Raw genomic sequence first — 25614 nt, forward strand, 5'->3', positions numbered from 1 at the left:
TTTTTTTTTTGTTTAACTCAGAAAACTTAACAGAAATCTAGAAAGAATGACTATGAAAGAGAAATAATACGGTCCCTGCTCCTGAATCCTCTTTCACAAGAAAGGCAGCACAGCATGCCTGATAGGTGGGCCAATGCTCAAAGCTTACTGCTGATGCTAAAGGCGATTATCACCGCCATTAAAGCAAACTGCATTTAAATGCAGTCATTTAGTACCCTACAGCAATGCTTAAAAAAAAAAAAAAAAAGAGCAAAGCTATCAGGCTTATCAAGCCTCAGAAAATATAACACCAGGTCTGGGGCAGCGTTAAAAGGGGACCAGGCAGGTTCCCTGGGCCACCAGGCTTTTTTCGTTTTTTGAGAGAGAAGGGGTCTACCAGACCAACCCAAACGGGCTTCAAATACCATCTCTAGTGATCTGATGGACCTCTCCTAGCCCCTCACAAAAATTCCTGGTGGCCCATTCCAGCCTTCCCCCCAAACCTAATAAAATCCATGGTGGTTCCCTCCTGGTCCCACCTCCCACCTACTTACCTCAAAAAATAATAGCCTGGTGCCACAGTAGGCCCCACCCACCCAGGCCAAGCCAAGCCAATCCCAACCCCTTAGTTACCACTAGCCTTGGTGATCTCGTGAAATCCCACCCCCAACACATACCTTTCCTGGTAGCCTCTTTGGGGCAGGAGCTCTCCCAATCACTCATGCCCCACCTGTTCCTCCATGAAAATGGCTGCTGAGAGTTCCCACGACAGTCTCAGGAAGCTGCTGCAGGAACTCTCAGCAGACATTTTGATGGAGGAACTGACGGGGGCAAGAGCGATCAGGATTACTCCTGCCCCAAAGGTGCCACTAGGCTACCAGGGAAGTTAAAAGTAGGGCAGGGCTGGCTCAGCGGCATCCAATGTACTTGGGGGGAAGAGGAGAGGTGGCCAGCCCAACCCAGCCTGGCCGAGTCTCTGCAGGGGGATGGTGAGCAGAGGTGGGGGCCAGAGACCTTGCTCTGGTGGGGGAGGAGTGAAGTTCAGATTTTGCATTTTCAGCTGAGACCAGAACTCGGATTTCGGCCGGTTTTGGTGCCGAAATCGAACCCAAACTTCAATCTGCTTCTACACCCACCATATTTTTCTCAGCGAAGACTGAAGCAAATAATTAATTTACTCTCTCTGCTATGGCCTTGTCATATCTGAGTGTCCCTTTTACCCTTTGATCATCTCACGATCCAACTAATTCTCTTACCAGCTTCTTGTTTCAAATGTACTTACAAAAGTTTTTATTATGTGTTCTTGCTTCTGAGTGACTTAGACACAACAGCATCTTCAAACCTTCACAGAAAATGTGTTCTGTGCAGGACACATAGACACAGGTGAGTCTAGGCCCATCCACTTATCTCAGGCCCACCCAGCAGCTAAGTAAGAGACAGCTGAGGGGGAGATATGATAGAAGTATATAAAATACTGAGTGTAGTGTTAACAGGTACATGTGAATCACTTATTTACTCTTTCCAAAAATGCTGGGACTAGGGGGCAAGCAATGATACTATTAAGTACAGTACAGTTTTGATTATATGATCTTCGCTAATATGACCATTCAGCATATCCGACTGACTCCCTCCTCTAGTGACATCACATTTATTTATATTAAAAAGCTTTGTTTTAGAACAATTTTTGAATATCTATAACTCTATGCCTTTGTTTATGCGTTGTTCATGCCGTGTTTTCCACATAATCCTATAACAGGTTGGTTCCATTTATGCTGGATAATCAAGACTGTACTGTACAAAATTTAAAACAAAATATTTCTTCACTCAATGTGTAATTAAGCTCTGGAATCTGTTGCCAGAGAAATGTGGTAAAAGCAGATAGCTTAGCAGGGTTCAAAAGAAGTTTGAATAATTTCTTAAAAGTCCATAAGCCATTATTAAGATGGCCTAGTACTCACCCACCGTAAGCACCCCAAAAAGTAAAGTCCTTACTAGGCCACTGGGCTACAGACCCAAACTTAAAAACAGGACCTGCATCAGGTGAATATAAACACACAACTGCCCTGCAACCCCAATCTACAAGAGGTCCGATGCCTACCTAAAGCTGAACAAGATACAGCCTACTATGGCGGGCTTTGGGGTACCCTACTAATTTCTGTACTAAACTCAGCATATTTCACAGCAACTATTGTTCAAATCCCATTGTGAACTCGGCAAGCCGCTTAACCCACCTGTACCTCAGATACAATTTTAGAACTAAAGATTTACAGGTTCCACTTTTACACAAGACTTTACTAAATAACACTTCTGTAAGTCTAGCTCTTAGACTACAAGCCCTCTGGGAACAGAAAAATACACCTAATGGGCTCATTTTCAAAGCACTTTAAGTCTAAATGCTTTGACAATAGGCATACAAATCACACGCATTAAGCTGCCCCCACCCCCACCCCCACCCTCTCTCACCCGTGCAGCACCCCTCCTCCGACACATAGAGCAAATCTCCGATCAACATAGTCTGCCAACTCTCCCTCTTCTCTCTGTCCGCGATCTGTCATCTCTCCCTCAAAAACACAGTCTTTTACCCCTCCCTCATCCCCAACAAATTCATATGAGACATTGCCCACCAAAAATCCCGCACCTTTCCTTCTCCGATGCCCCGTCCCCTATAATACAACTTCTGTTCTGGCTCTCTATCCCAATCCCTCTGTGCCGTGGCGCCACCAAACCCGCCGCCTTGCCGGAACGGAAACAGGAAGCTGCGCCTCAGTATGTCAGAAGAGGGGGAGGCCGGGACGCCGATCGGAACAGTTTTATTCAACCTCCTTGGATCGGAGAACGGGGTTTGTGAATCTCGGGGATGAAGTTGTTCCTGCGGTGTGGTGTGGTGTAGTGTACCAAGCAAGGACGTTGGATGAACAGGAGACAATAAGTGAACCTATCTAGTCCATGGTAGGAGCTGAAGCTAGTAGGCGGAGCTTGACGCCATTTTAGTTCACCCAAAACAATAGCCAAAGATTATTTAGAAATAAAAGACTGCCTATACGTGGTCCATCTGTAAATTCTGTAAAAAAAATCTAAACCTGTTCCAGTTGGATAGGCAATGCCTTAAAAGGTGGAGGACGAAAGATTTTTTTTCACTTCACAACTTTTTATTTGAAAGCTTCCCATATCTAGATATAAATATCATGAAATAAAAATTGAATATCACTAACACAACTTAAAAATTATTGTAGCTGGTAGCAAAAGCTCTGTATTTTGCGCTCATTTTTCTACACTGTTCTCTATACAATACAGATGGCCAAAGTTCATCGTAACTGCTGTTGTAATCAATCTGCATTGGAATGCCTGGTGTTATACATGATGGAGTATATTGAAATAAAATAGAAGTAAAATTAAATTCTCCTTTCATTGGGGCAAATAAATGGAATCACATCTTGCTTTGTTTTGCAGAAGTTTACATTTTAGATATACAAATGGATTCTTCTGTTTTTAGGCATGTTTCAGGTACAAGTGGTTTTAAATACATATTTTGTTTCATGGAGATTTATTTTGTTTAAACATAACTAAATGGACAAAAGACCCTATGGCGTCCATTGGTTTTCTTATATTTTGTTCTTGTGATGGCATATACTCTGCCAAAACTGAAAACTCCTATCTCTTCTATCTGGTCGATAATAAAAGTAGCTCATTGTGAACAGTATCCACCCAAAAAGATTGTTTTGTGGATGTACATGAGGAATTGTGATATTGAATAAATAAGTGTGTATGTTTGTATCTCTAGTCATGCATCCAAAGGTTATATAATCCTTTCAAGATAGCCAGTTAATCATTTAACTTATTAGTGGAACATAACCACAGAGGCATGGAATGGTCACATTTTCAATATATTAATACTAGGGCCCAGCTAAGGAACAGGTTATTTTTAATTAGTCTGCAGTGCACTGGACCAAACTTGCTTTCATTGTGTCATCACCATCGAGGATAAAGGATTTTTTTTTTTTTTTACATTTTGTCCCACATTATCCAAAGCAAACTCCGGTTCAATGTGGCTTACGTTTGAAAATACAGTGATAGAATAATAGAACTCAGTTATATCATGGGAGCAAATACATGGATATGTCTGAAACATTTAACAAAGTTGAGATTCGCATAAATTCCTATCTGGGCATTTAAAAGTGTGTCCTTTAATGATGCCGCTTGTTCAGAAATCATAGCCATCAGTATAACATTATCACATGCACACACCAGAACAGGCATCCATACACACATTGCAAAAGCAGGGGCATAGCCACGGGTAGGCCTGGGCCTGTCCTCATTCACCCCAGGCCCACCCAGCAGTAGCTGGCCTGGCCAGTTTTCACAGGAGCAAACCAGCAAAACAGAAAACCACCACTGTTAGTCCCTCCTCCGCGTTTTAGATTCCTAAGGTAGGCCTGTGGCCAAAACACAGATCTGCGTCAAGTCCTTTATAATAAAATCATTTTAAACACCAGACTGTTGTCCTGGTTTCTTGAGCCATTGGTCCACTTCCCACTGCCTTTATACTGTCAACCTCTTTGTGGGATTTTGGCGTTAGTCCACCTTCAATGGACCATTTACCTTAACAGAGGGACAAAGCAGAGAGAGGGGTGCTCGGCATGAGGGAAGGGAGAGGATTTTGGACATAGGGAGAGACTGGACAGAGAGGGGGCATGCCAGGAGGTGATTTTCTGACCACAGGGAGGGACAGGACACAGAGAGGGGGTGCTGAGCATGAGGGAAGGAACAAGGAGATTCTGGCTACAGGGAGGAACAGGACACAGGGAATGCTGGGCATGAGGGAAGGAATGGGGGAGATTATGGACACAGGAAAGGATAAGAGCAGTGTCATAAAGGTGAGGTGCTGGACCTGGGAGGATAAGGGCAAGGACACGGAAGGGAAATGGATGTTGGACATGGAGAGAGAAGAAATGTCAAATGGACAGGAGATCTTGGAAAAAGAATTAAGAGAAGACAGAAGAACACAGAAACCAGAGACTGGATCAACATAATTTGAAAAATAAAATTACCAGACATCAAAGTTATAAAGAAGAATTGTATTTCTATTTAATAATTGGAATATGTCAGTTTTAGGAATGTATAGAGCTGGTGTTAGACATTGCTGGGGCCCAAGGCAGAAATCTGGGAGGGGACCCCCAAAGCCTGTTAATAGGCTGTGCCTTCTTCTGTTTCAGGCAGACTTGAGGCCCTCTCTGGCCTGGGGACCCAAAGTAATTGCCCTGGTTGCAACTTCCTCCCCTTTCCCCCAAGCACTGGCCCTGACACCTGACCTGATATCTTTATATTGTCTTACAGTAACAGGGGGAATATTTGATGTTGTACTGCATGCAGCAGTCTGGTTTCTTGGGGTTTCAGCTGAATTTTTATCTACTCATTTCTATTAGTTTATGGTCACTGAGTTTGTATTTGGTGAGCATCTCTCTGTGTTCTGTGTGAGTAGCAGAGGTCAGATATTCTGTTTATCATGGATTTTCTATGTAAGGATCTGTAGTAATCTGGCTTGTTCAGTTTTCCCAATAGCTGTACTAATATTCTAGGGTCCACTGTGTGTTTATTGTGCTGCCTCTTCCTAGGTATGGTCTTTGTTGTGTGAGTTTTGGAAGTTATAGTAAAATGGTAGATTTGCTTTAGGTCTTGAGTGAATTCTTGAACAGTTTTGTATTACTTTACAAAATACTTGGTACTGAGAGAGTTTATGTTGCTGTTATAGAGATTGTATTAGAAACAAATATTTTGTCTACAGCATGTTTTATAGGGAAACTAGCCATTGAGCCCGTTAAAACGGGCTAGTATGGGGTTTTGGCAAGGCCCCCTCCCCTCGCCGCTGCCCCCCCCTGAGGTCGCCGCTTCCCCTGCACCCAGCCCGGGCCCTCTCTTCGGTATTGAACTTACATCGGCGAAACGCAAGCAGCACGCAGATCAGCTGAGCTCCCGTCGGCCTTCCTTCTCTGCCTGTGTCCCACCCTCGTGTGACGTAACGTGCTCGGGCCAGGTGGAGGGGGGGCGGCAGCGACCTCGGGGGGAGCGGTAGCGGCGACCTCGGGGGGGAGGAGCGGTAGCGACGTCGGCGGCTTCGTGCAGTTTCCCTCTCTGTCCCACCCCCGTCATCACGTATTAACGCGGGGGCGGGACAGAGAGGGAAGTCTCTACTGCGTGTTTGCGAGTGAGTACGGTCACTCGCCATTTATATGTTTGATGTCTTAGCTCTGCTGTACACCAGTTGTTGGGGGAGATGCCAAGTTGTTCTGTGTATACAAAATATATGTTTGGATTTAATATTGTATGGAGGAAGAATATCTGCCCTCCAAAGGTAAAACACATTAATTCCATCTCACGTAATGAGAAGTTAATGCATTTGCCTTTGAAGGGCAAATGTATGCTAAGGGACTATGGAGAGAGCTGTGGCTCATTGGGGCTGAAGAGAGCAAACTTTTGTTCTACCCCCTGGCCAGCCCTCAATGTGGCCTGCAAGAACTCCGTCCTGTACTGCTGCCCTCATTGTTGGGAGCAGAACAGGGTGCAGCAGGGAGCAGAACAATGGTGGAGCAAGGCAGGGCAGGTGTCAAGTTTTTAACTTTCAAAATGTTGGCAACCCTAGGCGTAGCATTCATGTAGCTGGTAGGGATCTCTAAGCTTCACCAGCTGAACACATCTGCAGCCCGTCGAATCCCCCCCCCCCCCCCATCAAAAAACTGTGACAGTCAGTGGTGCTGCTCCAAACTGCTGACACTGGTATCAAGGGCATACTCAATTCTCATGCCTGTTCAGTTCATGCGTGAGAACTGAGCATGCCTGGAGTGCTGGTGTCAGTCGCTCAAAGCACTGCCTTTGACCACTGCACTTTTCTAAACAAGGGTTGGTGGGTTGTGGACAGGGGTGTGCTGGTAAATTTTTAACAACGGGCTCTCTGTCCCGGCATAGCCGGCCCTGAAATATATTTTTTTTTTGGGGGGGGGGAATACATGCCTCTCTCTCCCCTCCCTTGTGCGGGCACACTAGGCATACCTTTGCCGAGTCCCACCAGCCAATAAATGGACTGCCACCATTCTCTGCTGCTTGTTTCTGGCTCTGAGCAGCATGATGGAACCTTCTTGCACTTGCATGAAAAGCCACAGCCTGATGCTCAGAGTCAGAAACAAGGAGCAGGGAGCAGCAGCAGTCTATTTACTTGGCTGGTGGGCCCAGCATCACTGCCAGCAAAGTAAAATAGAATTCAGGAGGGGGCCCAAGCCCACATTTTGGGAATCAGTTGTTAAAGTAGCCATGGGGAGGCCTACTTTAACAACCGGCTCCCAAAATTCTTAAAAACTTAACAAACGGCTCTCGCGAGCCCGTGAGAGCCCGCTCCAACACACCACTGGTTGTGGATGTCTTCAGGTGGTGAGACTGGGGATCTTCACTAGCTAAGGTATTTAATGTTTTTAAGTTCAGGGGTGGGGGAGGGAAGAGGAAATGCATGTCCACCCTACCTATTGACCCACCCAAAAATTGTCTTCTGGCTACACCACTTTGCAAAAGTAAACAACAACTTCTACAGAGCACATCCAAAACTTAATTTTTATGTTTAAATCATCTGTATTCAAAGCACAACATGTTGGTAGATAAGCTTCATACAGAACAAGAAAAACCAGTGAGCCATCCAACATGGCACCATATAAACATTTCAGAGAACATACACCAAGAACCCTGTCCCTCCCTATAAGCCCACCCGACTGTTTCCACCCACCAAAATAACACAACAGATGTACAGATCAGTAGGCCCTAAGCAGTACAAAATAAATCATAAACACAGTTTATTCCAAAATGTTTAACCATCCTTAGGTTTCGCCTTTGGGTTTAACAAGCATGTAAGATCTGGCTAAACTAATTAAAACAATCAAAGTTTAAAGCAAATGTCCAAAATATGTGATACTTGGTAGCAATAACAAAACAGTGATGGAATATTCACATAGTAGGCAACAACCAGATTTATTTTCCACTGAACGTAATTGAACTGGCGGCTAATAGTGTGCTGCTTGCTACTGTATTTTATATTTTGGCAGTGTATCTTAGCCTGCATAATAAAATCTATATGCAAACACACAGCCAGGAGACAAAGATTCCCAAAAAAATATTGTCACAATCTCAGGGAAGGTGAGCCCTTGGGCCACCGTTGGGTATCAGCTAGCGGCAGGTGAGTTATCCGGACCAGGCACAATACTAGGCAAAGAACTTGGCATGGCAGGTTCGAACTGGAAACAGGCAAAGAAGGAGCTGAAGACAAGGGCATGTGAGGCAAGGCTGGAGCTTGAGACGAGGGCAGGCAAGGCAGGGCTAGAGTCAGGCAGGAGGCAAACAAGGCAAAGCTAGAGACAGAGCACAGCTTCTGAAGACCTGTTGCAAAGGCAATGAAGGGAGGTAGGAACCTCCCTCAAATAGTCCCAACACCAGAAGTGAGGCTTCCCTGGCATCCCAGAATTCCTGTGTGCCACCCCTTTAAGGGTAGGACTTCAGTGCACACGCATGCCCTAGGAAGCTGACACCTGGAAGCACCATGAGGCCCGATGGCCCCCATAGGATGCTGGAGGTGGCCATGCCAGTGGTCCGCCAGGACCAACCACCTGCCACAGGCCCCATGAAAACCACCATGACAGTACTCCCTCCTCAAAGGGCCTCCTCTCCTCGGCCTAGGGCTGAGTGTCTGGGGAACCTGACAATAGAACCTTCTCAGGAGCAAAGGAACAAGACTAGCAGACTTCCATTAACTGTCATCGGAACTGTAGGCCCTCCTGGAATTAGGGGTGATCTGGACCACGAACCCAATGTCCGGTTCTTTGGGCATGGCACATGAAGTAGGAGGTTGCAGGAAATCCTTCGGTAGATCTTCCACCATGGCCTGGGTCTTGGATACTAAGAAACAAGTTTTATTCTGATGATGCCTCCTTCCCAGTAGGAGATTTGTTACATCCTTGTTCTCCTGATGCGGAGGACTTGTCTCCTCTTGCTGCTCGAGGCAGACCTTGACCAGAATCCCACTGGTCTGGGGCAGATCATCCAGAATGCAGCGGTGACAGCAGATGTCCAAGGAATGCTGATCACAGGTATCAGTCCAGGCGGTGATCTCGCCACTCTCCTAGTCTAACAGGTTGTGTTTCTGTAGCCAAGGCAACCCCAGGACAATGGTCTGCACAGATGTCTGGAGGACATACAGAGCAATGTCCTCCCTATGGTCACCTAACATAATCTAATATAGTAGATGACGGCAGATAAAGACCTGTACAGTCCATCCAGTCTGCCCAACAAGATAAACTCATTGTCTGTGATACTTTATATCACTTTATATATACTTGATTTGTCCTTGCTATTTTCAGGGCACAGACTGTAGAAGTCTGCCCAGCACTAGCTTTGCTTCCCAATTACCGGTGCTGCCACCCAATCTCCGCTAAGCTTCTGTGGATCCATTCCTTCTGAACAGGATTCTTTTGTGTTTATCCCATGCACTTTTTAATTCCATTACCGTTTTCATCGCCACCACCTCCACCACCCTCTCCGTTAAAAAAATACTTTCTGACATTTTTCCTGAGTCTGCTCCCCCTTCAACCTCAATTCATGTCCTCTAGTTCTACCACCTTCCTGTCTCCGGAAGAGGTTTGTTTGAGGATTAATACCTTTCAAATATTTGAAATCTGTATCATATCACCCCTGTTTCTCCTTTCCTCCAGGCTATATATATTCAGGTCACTAATGGGCTCATTTTCGAAAGAGAAGGACGTACATCTTTTGACATAAATCGGAAGATGGGACGCATTCTCCCAGGGACGTCCAAATTGGTATAATCGAAACCCGATTTAGGACATCTCCAACTGCACTCCGTCACAAGGACAGCCAAAGTTCAAGGGGGCGTGTCGGAGGCGTAGCGAAGGCAGCACTTGGGCGTGCCTAACACTTGGACGTCCTTGACCCATAATCGAAAAAAACAAGGACGTCCCTGATGAACACTTGGACGTTTTCACCCGGATGTGTTTTTATTACGACTAAGGCACAAAAAGGTGCCCGAAATGACCAGATGACCACTGGAGAGAATCGGGGATGACCTCCCGTTACTCCCCCAGTGGTCACTAACCACCTCTCACCCTCAAAAAACATCTTTAAAAATATGTCGTGTCAGCCTCTATGCCAGCCTCAGATGTCATACTCAGGTCCATGACAGCGCATGCAGGTCCCGGGAGCAGTTTTAGTGGTACTGCAGTGCACTTCAGATAGGCGGACCCAGGCCCATACCTCCCCTACCTGGTACATTTGTGGAGGAAACAGCGAGCCCTCCAAAACCCACCAGAAACCCACTGTACCCACATCTAGGCGCCCCCCTTCACCCATAAGGGCTATGGTAGTGGTGTATAGTTGTGGGTAGTGGGTTTTGGGGTGATTTTCGGGGCTCAGCACACAAGGTAAGGGAGCTATGTTCCTGGAAGCATTTTATGAAGTCCACTGCAGTGCCCCCTAGGGTGCCCGGTTAGTGTCCTGGCATGTCAGGGGGACCAGTGCACTATAATGCTGGCTCCTCCCACACCCAAATGGCTTGCATTAGGACATTTATGACATGGACATCTTTGGTTTCGAAAATCGCCGAAAGTCAGAAACGTCCATGTCTAGGGACGTCCAAATTTAAGGATTCCCAAGGGTCTGCGTTGTGAAGAAGGGGATAAGGGAACAGAGGGGGGGGGGGTACCAGCGGAGGAGAAGATAAGGCCCAGAGGAGGGGACAACCCAGATTCTTAGCTCAGGGAGTTCCACATGTCAGGAGAAAGCATAGATCATTTTCCCCAGAGGGCTGGAGGCAGGGTAAAAACTACGATTCCCAGCAGCCCTTGAGGAAGTCTTACACAGAAACAAAGACTTCCTATCCCAGCAGCCCCCAGTGGAGCCCAAGGGAAAGGCAGATAAAGGTGAAACCCAAGACACGGAGGGGAGGCCAGGAATGGAGGGGGAGCCTCTAAGCAGAGCTAATCAGGGGAAGGGGGATCAGCTGGGAAATGGGTGGGGCGAGGAGTCCATGGACTGGAAGGGGAAAGAAAAGGAGGAAGAAGTGAGGCAAGAGGAACCGATGGAGATTGCAGGTCTGGCAAGATCCACAAGTAAAAGATTCAGACAGCAGGTAACCGCTTGGTGCGGGGTCTTGGTAAACAAGGGAAGGCAGTGGCTATTGTGGAGGAGCCAGGAAGCGACGGGGTCAAGTGGGAGGAACCCAGGAGATAGAACTGCTGACGTACCTCAGGTCGGAGGGTACACCTGGAGGATTACAGGAGTTGTACCTAAGTGGAATATCATATAGGAAACTTGGGCCGGAGGCCAGAGTTTTTCCTGAGAGGAGCAGAGGGATCCTTCACAGCATCCCCTGCTGAAGCCTGAGAAGCTTGGAGGCTGCTGCCATGACTTTCTCAGGCTCCTCAAAGACCCATCTGAACTGTACTAGGAAACCATGGAGGTCATGGTGCACTGAGTCGTTCCATTCCCAGAGAGGAGATGCCCATGATAGAGTTTGGTCAGACAACAAGGAAATAATGCAGACCACCCGGGCCCTATCAGAAGACTCTAGCTTGGAGCTCAAAGTTGATCTGACACTAGCTGATGAACCCTCTGCAGTCCTTAGGCCTCCCGTCATATCTCGATGGTGCCACCAAGATGAATGCTTGAAATTACAGGAGGCAGCCACAGGGGCTGGGTCAGGACCAGGAGGGGCCAGAGTCTGTTGCGCAAGCAATGACCAATAGTGATTAGGGCTGTACATTTAACACATTAATAATGCGATTAATGTGTTAACTGGCATTAAAAATTTTAACGCAGTAACACTATAATCATCTCTCCCCCGCCTGTCAGCACCTGTTCTTACCTCTCTCAGCGCGACATGGCACTCCAGCAGCCCCTCTTTCCTCTGCACACTCCCTCTCCCTACCCTTCACCGCTGCAGTGAAAACAGCGCTGCTTCTCACCCGGCCCGAAACATCTCTCTGTAACAAGAAGTTCCACCTCTGAACTTCCTGTTACAGAGAGATGCTTTGGGCTGGATGAAAGCAGCACTGTTTTCACTGCAGCGGTGAGGGGCAGGGAGAATGAGCATGCAGAGGAGAGGGGGACCGCTGGAGTGCCATGTCAGGAGAGGTAAGAAAAGGTGCCAGCTGGTCTGGAAGGTGCACGCAGAAAAAGGAAAACAGTGAGAGAGAAAGATGTGGACCACAGCAGACACAGGAGAAAGAGGAAGCAGAAAAAAGGAGACAGAGAAAGATGAGGACCACGCCGGGCGGGGGGGGGGGGGGCATGGGAGAGCGGAAAAAAGAGGAAACAGAGATGTGGGGAAGGGGTGTTAGAGGGACAGATGCTAGAAATAGGGGGTGAAAGGATAAAAGAATGGCGATGGGAGAAAAGAGAAGGGAAACAATGGTGATCATGGATGGAGGGAAGATGCCCATGGAGCAGAGGGGAGGGTAAGGGAGGGCATGAGGTGGTGCACATGGAGGGGTGGGGAGGGGAGAGAAGGGTTAGAGAAGGGATGAGATGGTGCCCATGGAGGGGAGGGGAAGGGAGGGAATGAGATGGTGCTCAAGGAGGGGAGGGGAGGGAGATGGTGTCCATGGAGGGGAGGGAGATGATGATGTCATCAAAAGGGTGGTGCATGAGAGCAGGCATGGATTGGGCGCATCCTCAACTCTGGCTGATAACGTGGAAATGGGTGTGGCAGCTGTCAAAATCAATAAGTTTGACAAATGGTATGTAAGATATACTACTTACAAAGAGCACAAGGGCTCCATGCAATCTGTACTAATTTAAATTATTTATAAGTGCAGTTTGGCTTTTTAAGTACTCTCCATGTTCCATACCGAAGTTGTAGGCAGACAAAGCGAAAAAAAAGTGATATTGGAGGAGGTTCGACAAAGCATGAAGCCCATGGCTTCTTCGGTAGAGGAACCATTGTCTGAGAGTGAGGATAGGATAAAGCATAATGACAGAAGAAACCCCAGCCTTCTTTCAGCATGCGCTGAACCAATTTCCAGATAAATAAGACCTCACTTTGAGTACTGCATTCAGTTCTGATCGCTGTATCTCAAAAAATATACAGTGGAATTAGAAAAGGTTCAAAGAAGAGTGACCAAAATGATAAAGGGGATGGAACTCCCTGATGAGGAAAGGCTAAAGAGGTTAGGGCTCTTCAGCCTGGAAAAGAGAAGGCTGAGGGGGGATATGATCGAGGTCTACAAAATCCTGGGTGATGTAGAGCGGGTAAAAGTGAATCAATTTTTCACTCTTTCAAAAATTACAAAGTCCTGAGACACTCAATGAAATTGCATGGAAATACTTTTAAAACAAATAGGAGGAAATATTTTTTTACTCAATGAACAGTTAAGCTCTGGAACTTGTTGCCGGAGGATGTGGTAACAACAGTTAGTGTATCTGATTTAAAAAAAGATTGGACAAGTTCCTGAAGGAAAGGTTTTTCTGTTTTACACATAGAAATGGCTTTTAATTGTATGTGTAGGCATTCCTGGGTGTGTAGTTATGATCTACCTGTTGTGATAAAAAGGATCCTTTTTGGGTACTGTCAGGTCCAGGAATTCATTACTAGGCTTTCACCATGAAGGCACAGGACACTAGACAACTTTTAACAGGCCTCATAGCTACTTTTATAGCAATGTGCATAACTGAATCCCAAAGGGCTTTCATCAAATTATAACATTTACCAGACCCCTCCTCTAGTCCTAACTTCAGCCTATGACTTTGACAAAAAAAAAAAAAAAAACCCTCTGCTTGTGGCTTTAACCATCTCTCAGTGCATACTCCTAGTTTCTACACTAAACTTACTATCATCTTTTACAGCACATTTTAGCAGGCATGGTATTCCCTTTAGCTTGTGTGTCTTTATATCTATAAGCCATAATACCAGCTCTGAACCATAGCTCCAAGCCACAATGTTATTATAATTAAGAGATCACCTGAACTCTGGCCCATTCCTTTCACAGGTCTCTAGCAATGCTTTAAACCAGGAGTACATTTATAGTGATATTGTGGAGGGGCATTTTAGAATTTTATTTATTTAGTTACATTTGTACCCCGCACTTTCCCACTCATGGCAGGCTCAATGCGGCTTACATGGGGCAATGGAGGGTTAAGTGGCTTGCCCAGAGTCACAAGGAGCTGCCTGTGCCTGAAGTGGGAATCGAACTCAGTTCCCCAGGACCAAAGTCCACCACCCTAACCACTAGGCCACTCCTCCACAATAATATGGACATTCAACTCAGAATATGGATGACCAAGAGGCATATTTTCAAAGCACTTAGCCTCCCAAAGTTCCATAGAAACCTATGGAACTTAGCCTCCCAAAGTGCTTTGAAAATATGCCTCTTGTCAACATCACAAATGGACGTCCATCTCACATGTATTTTAGAACAGGATACAGCCTATTCTAAAATACATGTGTGATGGATGTCCATCTGCTGAAAACATCCAACATGAACATCCATTTTACAAACTGAAATGTCAAAATTATGAATGGGGAAACATCAAGGGACATGGACGCATAGAAACATCCATTTTATAAAATGGCCACACAGACGTCCATGCAGAGCAGATAGGTAGCCTAATGGGTTTTTGTTTCTTTTTTCAAATGTATATACTATCTACAGTTAAGTGATTTCAAGTAAAACATTCATAAATTAAAACAAAGAAAACCCAACAGAGCAGTGAGTTGAGAATAAGGGACCCAAGTTCAAATTCCACTTCAGCTGTTTATGATTTAAAAAAAACAATTTTAATTATGAACCCTCGGGAACAGAAAAATATCTACTGTACCTGAATATACACCATTTCGTTATATTTCATTACATTAAACTGTATATTTTGCCACTACCTATATAGTTCATGGCGGATGACAAATTAGAACAAAAAAAAATTACTGAGAAACAGACTCACCCACCTGTTTACTAAGCCATGCAGCAATGCCGACACAGCCCATTCAAAGTGAATGGACTGTGTCGGCATTAGCACGTGGCAGCTGCTAGCATGGCTTAGCAAACAGGGAGGTCAGTTAAACAGTTGTAAGTAACAAAATGAATAAAACATTTAGGAATGCACGGATAGTATAAACTTCTAGAATAACTGAAGAAAGACCTTTCCAAATAGAGGAAGCCTGATATACAAAGGACGACCTCAATTATCTAGAGGCCTTAACTTGCTCTACTGATAGAATACTGATTACCAGAAAAATAACCCATCCTGCCTATAGAAAGGTTAATCAAATTAGTTAGATATAATGGAGCAAGACCATATAACATTTTGAATATTAAAACATACAATTTAAATTGCACTCGTGTCTCAATCGGGAGCCAGTGCAATTTTTGAAAACAGAAAGAGATCTCATCATACTTAAAAACAGAAAACAAAAATCAGTCTCACTGCTGTGTCCTGTACCACTTGCAATGTTTTTACCAAATATTTGGAACACCCCAAATACACAATATTACAATAATCCATCTACGATAGTATTAATTCTTGTACTAAAAAAGCAAAAGACGGTACTTCAAAATATTTATGAACTGCCCTTAATTTCCTCAAAAGACAAAAAGAGTTTTTAATTACTTTATTGATCTAGGATTCCATTGTCAGTTGATTATCCAATTGAACTCCCAGTACACGAGCTGATAGATAAAAAATGTAATTTTTATTCCCTAGAGATGAAAGTAAATCCTTCCTAATACCATCTTGTTGGCCTGTCCATAGGAATTTGGTCTTATTTTTATTAATTTTCAACCTATGAGAAGCTACCCAGTGTTTAACTGTATCTAGACACAACCTTAAACCTTAAAACTTCCATTATCATCGGTTGATAGAGGGTACAGGATACTAATATCATCAGCATAGATAAATCTCTTTGCCTTAAAAGTTTCTCCAGTTCTCTCCCTAGAGATTACATTAAGATGTTAAACCTGTGGTCCCCATGCCTGAACCTGGAGGCACCCCAGCCACTCGTGTTTTTGGGATATCCACAATGAATATTCATGAGAGAAATCTGCATGGAAAATATGACCAAGAATATTATAATGCCTCTTTATTGCTCCATGGTGTGACCTTACCTTGAATATTGCATTAAATTCTGATTGTCATATCTCCAAAAAATATATAGCGTAATTAGAAAGGGTTCAAAGAAAAATGATCAAAATGATAAAGGGGATGGAACTCCTCCCATGTGCGGAAAGGCTAAAGAAGTTAGGGCTCTTCAGCTTGGAAAAGAGATGGCTGACCAGCTTATAATCGAACGAGAAAAATGCCCAAGTTCCGACCTAAATTGGGAGATGGACGTTTATCTCACAAAAACGAATAAAGCGGTATAATCGAACGCCGATTTTTGGGCGTTTTCAACTGCACTCCGTCGCGGATGCGGACAAAGTTGATGGGGGCGTGTCAAAGGTGTGGCGAAGGCGGAACTGGGGCGTGGTTATCTGCCGAACAAAGATGGGCGCATTTCAGCGATAATGGGAAGAAAGTATGCGTTTTTAGCTAGAATTTAGGACACTTTTCCTGGACCCTGTTTTTTCACGAATAAGGCCCCAAAAAGTGCCCTAAATGACCAGATGACCACTGGAGGGAATCGGGGATGACCTCCCCTGACTCCCCCAGTGGTACCTAACCCCCTCCCACCACAAAAAAATGATGTTTCACACATTTTTATTTTCACCCTCAAATGTCATACCCAGCTCCCTGGCAGCAGTATGCAGGTCACTGGAGGAGTTGTTAGGGGGTGCAGTGGACTTCAGGCAGGTGGACCCAGGCCCATCCCCCCCTACCTGTTACAATTGTGCTGCTTAATGCTTATTAGTCGTCCAACCCCCCCAAACCCACTGTACCCACATGTAGGTGCCCCCCTTCACCCCTTAGGGCTATAGTAATGGTGTAGACTTGTGGGCAGTGGGTTTTGAGGGGGATTTGGGGGGCTCAACAAACAAGGGAAGGGTGCTATGCACCTGGGAGCTCTTTGACCTTTTTTTTTGTTTTTGTAAAAGTGCCCCCTAGGGTGCCCGGTTGATGTCCTGGCATGTGAGGGGGACCAGTGCACTACGAATCCTGGCCCCTCCCACGAATAAATGTCTTGGATTTATTCATTTTTGAGCTGGGCGCTTTCATTTTCTATTATCGCTGAAAAACAAAAACGCCCAGCTCACACATTGTTGAATAAAACATGGGCGTCTATTTTTTTCGAAAATACGGTTCGGTCCGCCCCTTCACTGACCCGTTCTCGGAGATAAACGCCCATGGAGATAGGCGTTTTCGTTCAATTATGCCCCTCTGAGTGTGTCTGTGGGGGGGGGGGGATATGATTGAGGTTTATAAAATCCTGAGTGGTGTAGAACGGGTAAAAGTGAATCGATTTTTCACTCTTTCAAAAACTACAAAGTTCAGGGACACTCAATTAAATTATATGTGAATACTTTTAAAACAAATAGGAGGAAATATTTTGTTCCATCAAAGAATATTTAAGCTCTGGAACTCGCTGCCGGAGGATGTGGTTAGCATGTTTCAGTTTAAAAAAGGTTTAGACACGTTTCTGGAGAAAAAGTCCATAGTCTGTTATTGAGATGGACATGGGGGATGCCACCGCTTGCCCCGGGATTGGTAGCATGTAATGTTGCTACTATTTGGGTTTCTGCAGGTACTTGTGACCTGGGTTGACCACTGTTGGAAGCAGGATACTGGGCTAGATGGACCATTGGTCTGACCCAGTATGGCTATTCTTATGTTCCCAATTACTTCACTCCCGATTTTTCCTACCATTTTCTTTCTTCTGTGTGCAAAAGCTAAATTAAAAGTGTCTCAGGGCTCATGTGAAGAGTCTATGGAAAAAAAGATGATACCACAGGAAAGGGACTCAAGAGTTTTGACAGAAAGATTTAGAAATTGCCTGGATCCTTTCACAGTGACACCATTGCACTGAGGAAGATGACTTTGGCAAAGGAAAAAGAAGCTCTGGCTATAGTGAGTCAACTTAATTTTCAGCCTCAATGGAGCTTATAAAATAAGGATAATAAACAGCCAGAGACTTTCTAATATGCATGAAACATCGATCTATCTTTGGAAAAGGTCACTGAGGCTGAATTGGACACAGTTCTTCAAGAAGAAGTTCTCTTATTTTTTTTTAAATGGGTCTCTGAATAATAATGGATTACACATTTGTTAATCTGCTATGAATGGGATTTTCTTGTCATGACCTGTGAATTTTTAAATGCATAGATATTTATTCTGAAGTTTAAATATCCTTCTATGGGGAAATGAAATTTAATAGACATCTAGTCCCTGCATAATTATTTTGGCAAACCGTCAGCATACGCTGGGAAGGAGCAATGAACTGCATAACTTTTGAAAAAATTAGTTACAGGATATTATGACAGACTTGTAAGCACATACTAGTGGATCAGAGAACAGAGCTGCCACAAACCATGGAGGAGCATTCTATCTCTACGACCGTGGTTCATGCAAATCAAAGAGTAGAGTGGATGGGCTCTTCCAAAGGACACGTGGAGGGGCATTTTTGAAAGGGACATCCGTTTCGATTTGGACGTCCTTGCAAAACATCCCAATCCAGGGGCGGAGAAACCCGTATTTTTGAATAAGATGGATGTCCATCTTTCATTTCGAAAATACCGTCAGGGACGTCCAAATCCTTACATTTTGCCTTCCCTAGATTTGGACATCCCTAGACATGGACATTTCTGATTTTCGGCGATTTTTGAAACCAAAGACATCCATCTCAGAAACGACCTAATGCAAGCCATTTGGTCGTGGGAGGAGCCAGCATTTGTAGTGCACTGGTCCCCCTGACATGCCAGGACACCAACCGGGCACCCTAGGGGGCACTGCAGTGGACTTCATAACATGCTCCGAGGAACATAGCTCCCTTACCTTGCGTACTGAGCCCCCCAAACCCACTACCCACAACTGTACACCACTACCATAGCCCTTACGGGGGGAAGGGGGGCACCTAGATGTGGGTACAGTGGGTTTGTAGTGGATTTTGGAGGGCTCACTGTTTCCTCCACAAACGTAACAGGTAGGGGGGGGGGATGGTGCTGTGTCCGCCTGTCTGAAGTGCACTCACCCACTAAAACTGCTCCGGGGACCTGCATACTGCTGTCATGGACCTGAGTATGACATCTGAGGTTGGCATAGAGGCTGGCATGACATATTTTTACAGATTTTTTTGAGGGTGGGAGGGAGTTAGTGACCACTAGGGAAGTAACGGGAGGTCATCCCCGATTCTTTGTGGTGGTCAACTGGTCATTTCGGGCACCTTTTTGTGCGTTAGTCATAAGAAAAACAGGTCCAGGTGAAAACGTCCAAGTGATCCTCAGGGACGTCCTTATTTTTTTCGATTATGGATCAAGGACGTCCAAGTGATAGGCATGCCCAAGTCCCGCCTTCACTACGCCTCCGACACGCCCCCTTGAACTTTGGCCGTCCCTGCGACAGAGTGCAGTTGGGGACGTCCAAAATCAGCTTTCGATTATACCGATTTGGACATTTCTGTGAGAAGGATATCCATCTTCTGATTTATGTCGAAAGATGGGCATCCTTCTCTTTCGAAAATGAGCCCAAAAGGAGACTCAAAGAGTCTTGCATGTAAAAATTTATTAAAAGTACATCAAAAGACTCGACAAAGCAGTTGTGTTTCAGTGTTTAGGAACCTGCCTCAGGAGTCTGAAAATGCGGCGTGCACTATTGTGTATTGTTCATCAACCTTGCACACAGTGAAACAGGAAGCAACAATCTACCAAGTAAAACAACTTCAATCCTTCACAGATCACAAGAACCTCTTGAATCGCCAAGAAACAAGACGTCTCAAACCCAGGCAGGCCTGTTGGTCTCTCTTCTTCTCTCGGTTTAATTTTACACTAACCTACCAACCCTCTGACAAAAATACCAAGGCCAATGTACTATCAAGGTCCATGGAACCCAAGAAGATACTAGTAAAATCAGATGTTAATGACCTCCCGGAAGAGGACAAAGTGATACCCGTTCCAAAATACCATGGCATTTTAGCATAAACCACCTGGTGAATAAGAGTCAAGAGTTTATACTGCACTCTTATGTTTCATAGGCAGCCAATGAAGTTGCCTCAACACTGGCATAATATGATCAAATTTGGAAATTTCAGCAACTAGCCTGGCTGCTAAATTCCGCACAATTTGCAACACTTTAAGCCTATACTCTGGAATTCCCAAATAAAGAGAGTTGCAATAATCTATCTTCAACAAGGCCATAGCCTCTAAAATCAGCCAAACATAACATAGGTTTCAATTGAAACAACAACTGCAATTGATGAAAGGCTAACTGAACCACATGCACAATCTGTGCTTTCATTGTAAGTTGAGCTAAAAATTTCAACTGTTTCTGAAGTCAATAGGCCAGATTTAGGAACTGCTGCACTAGGAGGTCAATTCCTTAAAGTGCTTTTTCCATATTCTAATAGGAAAAACTGATTTTAACAGGACAACCTATGTGAGAAGTACAAAAAGGTGCCTATTTTATAAAGCAATTTAGGGCTTCTTTTATTAAAGTGCACTAACAGATTTATAACGCGTTAATTATTTAGCATAAGAATTAAAATGGGCTTCTTAGCATTTAGCGCATGTTAATCACTAGATAATGTAAAAGTAGGTACATGCTTTCCATGCACATTGTCAGACTTGTGAGTTCTTGTACCAAGTAGAGCGCTGCTGAGCCCGGTAATCGGACCAGGTGCTTGGTGGCTGGACAACCCTGGGTTTCTCCTGCACTGACCACCTTTCCCCAGAGGTTGAACCCCTAGGTGTGGGCAGCCTGCAGGACTTATGGTATTGAGCTGGAAGCGGGGTGATGAATGTATCAGCCAGGCAGGCAGCAGGTCAAGAGAGTAATCCAGGTACAGGCAAGTCACTAGGCAGGCAAGAAAGTAATCCAGGTACAGGCGAAAGTCAGTAGGCAGGCAGAAGGGTGATCCAGGTACAGGCAAAGTCAGCAACGAGGGACCAGTAGATAAGAAGCAGACTACAGAGTTAGAAACACCTACCAAAGTAGAAGCCGAACCATGGAGTCTAGTGAGAGTTCAGCAGATAAAGTGCTGGCGTCTGACATCAGCAGGGAGAAAGGGCACAGCCATAGGACAAGAGCAGGGGAAGGAGGAACCGGAAGACCAATAGGAGAGAAGCAAGGGAAGCCAGGCAGAGAAAGAGCAGACCCAGGTTGGTGGAAGCAAAGCAATCAAGGAGCCTGGAAGCCAGGCAGAGAGAGAGAGAGCAGAAACAGGTGCATGGAAGCAAAGCAATTAAGGAGCCTGCAACCACCGCTCTCTGAACAAACCCAGAGAGTACTACACACACATGGCTCAGGCAGTGCCAGTCAAGTGTGCTTGTCGACGGGACCCCGCACAGCCCGAGGACACCACTTGTGTTGAGGTAGGGGACATGACACTAAGGCCCCACTGTAGCAGGTTTCATACCTGGCTCTTTACTTCCATCTCTAGAAGGCCAAAGAACAGAAAACACACACATACCACTAATAAAAAAAATATATCAAAGACCTTTGAGAGAAAGCCTGAAGGTCCCACATAATGACAGTGAGCTCACCCAGAACTGTCTCAAAATCCCTCAGGTCCTCTGCTCTTTTATTAAGAATGCATTAAGTCTTAAATTAACTGGTTACATCACAAATCATGGGACACAACTTTTGAAAAATCACTGGTTAGATTATATTCTGCTTACATCTGCAAGTTCAGGAGATTCAGGATACTTTCCAACACTGCTAGTGGTTCCAGTAAAAATCTAACATTTATAAAATTGCAAAACTATCATACATTATTCCATACACCATCTGTATGCTCAGACATCTGCATATACCGCATTCAATTCCCTGTTCTTTTCTAAATATGTTTATGTGTAATAACACTTTCTTGCATCTGGTAAAGACAGCATTTAATAATTTTCCATATTATTTACTATAACATTTAACCACTAATATTCCTCTCTGAATGGGGGACCATTATTTTCAAATATAACCTTAATATCATCACTACCACCCTCTTCCTTGACATTATTCCTGAGTCAGCTCCCCTGCAACCTCAATTCATGTCCTCTAGTTCTACTACTTTCCCATCTTTGGAAGAGGTTTGTTTGCAGAATAATACTTTCAAATATTTATCATATCACCCTGGTCTCTCCTTTCCTCCAGAGTATACATGTTCAGGTCCTTAAGTCTCTCCTTATACATTTGCATACAATTTTTGCTGCTTTTCTCTGAACCACTTCAGTCTTTTTACATCCTTTGCAAGATACAGCCTTCACAACTGAACATAATACTTCAATGACTTGAACAGGGGCATCAACACCTCCTTTCTTCTACTGGTTATACCCCTCTCTATGCAGCCTAGCATCCTTCTGGCTATGGCCATCGCCTTGTCACACTGTTTCGTCACCTTGAGATCCTCAGAAACCATCACCCCGAGGTCCCTCTCCTGAGCCGTGCTTATAAATCTCTTGCCTCCGCTCGTACATCTCCTTTGGATTTCTGCACCCCAAGAGCATCACTCTGCGGTTCTTCACATTAAATGCAAACTGCCAGACTTTTGAACATTCTTCTAATTTTTGGAGGTCTTTTCTCATGGTTTCTTCTTCCTCCAGGGTATCCACTCTATTGGCTATCTTCATGTCATCCTCAAAAAGGCAAACTTTTCCATCTAACCCTTCAGCAATGTCCCTCACAAATATATTAAAAAGAATTGTCCCCAGTACTGATCCCTGAGGGACTCCATTCACCTTCCTTTCCTCCGAGCAAATTCCATTTACCATCACCCTCTGTCACCTGTTGGTCAACTAGTTCACCGCTTTGGGTCCTAAGTTCAGTCTTCTCAGCTTTTTTCAGGAGTTTTCTGTGAGGAACTGTATCAAAGGCATTGCTGAAATCCAAGAAGATTACAACTAGCACATGTCCTTTATCCAGTCCATGGGTCACCCAGTCAAATAAATTGGCAGGATTTTTCTTTGATAAAACCATGTTGCCTTGGATTCTGCAAACAGTTGGATTCTAAAAAGTTAACTATCCCTTTAGCATCAAGTCCATTATTTTTCCTATCACCGACTTAAGACTTACCGGCTTGTAGTTTCCCACTTCTTCCCTATTCCCACTTTTGTGAAGAGCGACCACATCTGCTGCTCTCCAAACCCATGGAACCTCTCCTATCTCTAAAGATCTATATATTAAATAAATCCTTAAGAGGTCCCACCAGGATTTCTCTGAGCTCCCTCAGTATTCTGTAATGTATTCCATCTAGCCTCATAGCTTTGTCCACTTTCAGATTTTCAAGTTGTTTATAATGCTTTCTGCCATAAATGGTGCAATATCCACTCCATTCCCAGATATACTCTTGGCAGCCAACCATTGTCCTTCTCCAAGATTTTCTTACATGAAATAGTGCAGTCTGTGTTGACAAGCTTCTCAAACAGAACTATCTTCTCTGTTTTGTCAGGCCATATGTATGAATACGATCCAGTAGAAAAGCGTGTGCTTTTGTTAATTAAAGCTGTGTCAGAAAAATATTTGCAAGTGCGATTTTATTACGTGGCAAACAATTGTCTCATCCTCTCAACCCAACACAGCATGGACAACCCCACAAGAATTGACACACCAGAATACACCCTTCCTATCTGAGATAGTCTGAAAATCCTCGGCATAACAATGGACCGTAACCTAACACTGGAGAGCCAAGTGGTATCCACAACAAAGAAAATGTTTCACTCAATGTGGAAACTCAAACGCTTAAAACAATTCTTCTCGAGGGAAACATTTTGCACCCTGATACAATCAATGGTACTAAGCCACGCAGACTACTGCAAAGGAATCTATGCGGGATGCAAAGAACAAACCTTAAAGAAACTTCAGACCGCACAAAACACAGCAGCTAGGCTTATATTTGGAAAAATGTGATTTGAAAGCGCAAAACCCCTCCGCAAAAAGCTACACTGGCTCCCAATCAAAGAATGCATTGCTTTCAAAATCTGCACCCTGGTTCACAAAGAGGGACATAAACGAATGGCGCCGGCCAAATAGATGGCCGGCCATCTATTTTGGTGGCGCCGCAAAGAGCTGTCCGGAACCGTATTATCGAAAAAGATGGCCGGCCATCTTTTGTTTCGATAATACGGTTGGAGCCGGCCAAATGCCATAGATCGCCGGGTTTGAGATGGCCGACTTTGTTTTTCATAAGTAATGCCATACTGGGAAAAGACCAATGGAAACTGGAACCGGCCATCTCAAACCCAGCCAAATCCAAGGCATTTGGCCGTGGGAGGGGCCAGCATTTGTAGTGCACTGGTACTTCTGGATATTTAGATCTTGCTGATCAGTTATGTTATGATTTACTTGTTCTGGAGTGCTGTATTTTGTGATACTGTTTTGAGAAATGTTCAATAAAGACCATACAAATTAAAAAAGTCCCTGCCGTGCATTTTCCCTTGATGGCAGTTCCTGACGTGCACGTCCCTTAATGGCCATTGTTCTCTTGATGGCCGTCTTTCTCCCTAAGCTGGAAAATCAAAACTGTTTTTGCTCACAGCTTTTTTAGTAGTAACAATGGGATTTGAACCTGCATTACAAGACCAGTGATGTAACCACTTGGCCACAGCTCTTCTTACTTGGATGTCCCTCCCTTTTGATTATGTCCCTCCAGGTTTCTCTCAGCCACTCACAGACAGCTAAATACGCTGTGATTAGCTGAGAGAGACCTGAAGGGGTATAATCAAAAGGGAGGGACAGCCAACTAAGTGGAGCTGTGGCCAAGTGGTTACATCATTTGTCCTGTAATGCAGAGGTGGCTGGTTCAAATCCCACTGTTACTACTAAAAAAGCTATGAGCAAAAACAGTTTTGATTTTCCCGTTTGGGGAGAAAGACTGCCATTAAGGGAAGTACACAGCAGGGACTTTCTTAATTTGTATGAAGTCTTTATTGAACATTTCTCAAAACAGTATCACAAAATACAGCACTCCAGAACAAGTAAGTCATAACATAACTGATCAGCAAGATCCTTTTTTTTTTTTTTTTACAAGCTGGCCGACTGGCTTCCCCTCCTAGGGCATGCGATTTCCTTCATGCATGCCCTTCCCTTATCGATTTGCTAAGGGATCGGTAAGGGAAGGACTCTTCCATGCAGTTTAGTGCACCTGGCTTTAAATCTGCTCCAGGGACCTTCATACAGCTGTCATGGAGCTGGCTGGCATAGAGGCTGGCAAAAAAATGTTTTAAAGTTTTTTTTGTTGGGTGGGAGGGGGTTGGTGACCACTGGGGGAGTATGGGGAGGTCATCCCCGATTCCTTCCGGTGGTCATCTGGTCAGTTTGAGCACCTTTTTGAGACTTGGTCGTGAAAATAAATAAACCAAGTAAAACCGGCCAAATGCTCTTCATCGCCAGTTTTCTTTTTTCCATTATCAGCTGAAGCCAGCCATCTCATAAGCACGCCCACGTCCCGCCTTCGCTACCCTGCCAACATGCCCCCTTGAAGTTTGGCCACCTCCGTGATGGAATGCCGGCAAGTGTGTCCAAAAATTG

The 25614-nt window shown here is 44.6% G+C and overlaps 1 protein-coding gene across 1 annotated transcript in view; it reads right to left on the reverse strand.

Annotated features, from left to right (window-relative positions):
• CEP78 (centrosomal protein 78) overlaps positions 1–2508 on the reverse strand; it is a 169464-nt gene extending 166956 nt beyond the window's left edge. The window contains exon 1 of the mRNA XM_030193717.1: positions 2443–2508. The gene's annotated coding sequence lies outside the window, so the exon portion shown is untranslated. The remainder of the gene's footprint in view (positions 1–2442) is intronic.
• Positions 2509–25614: the final 23106 nt, after the last annotated feature.

This window comes from Microcaecilia unicolor, chromosome 2 (genome assembly GCF_901765095.1).
Source record: "Microcaecilia unicolor chromosome 2, aMicUni1.1, whole genome shotgun sequence".
NCBI lineage: Eukaryota > Metazoa > Chordata > Amphibia > Gymnophiona > Siphonopidae > Microcaecilia > Microcaecilia unicolor.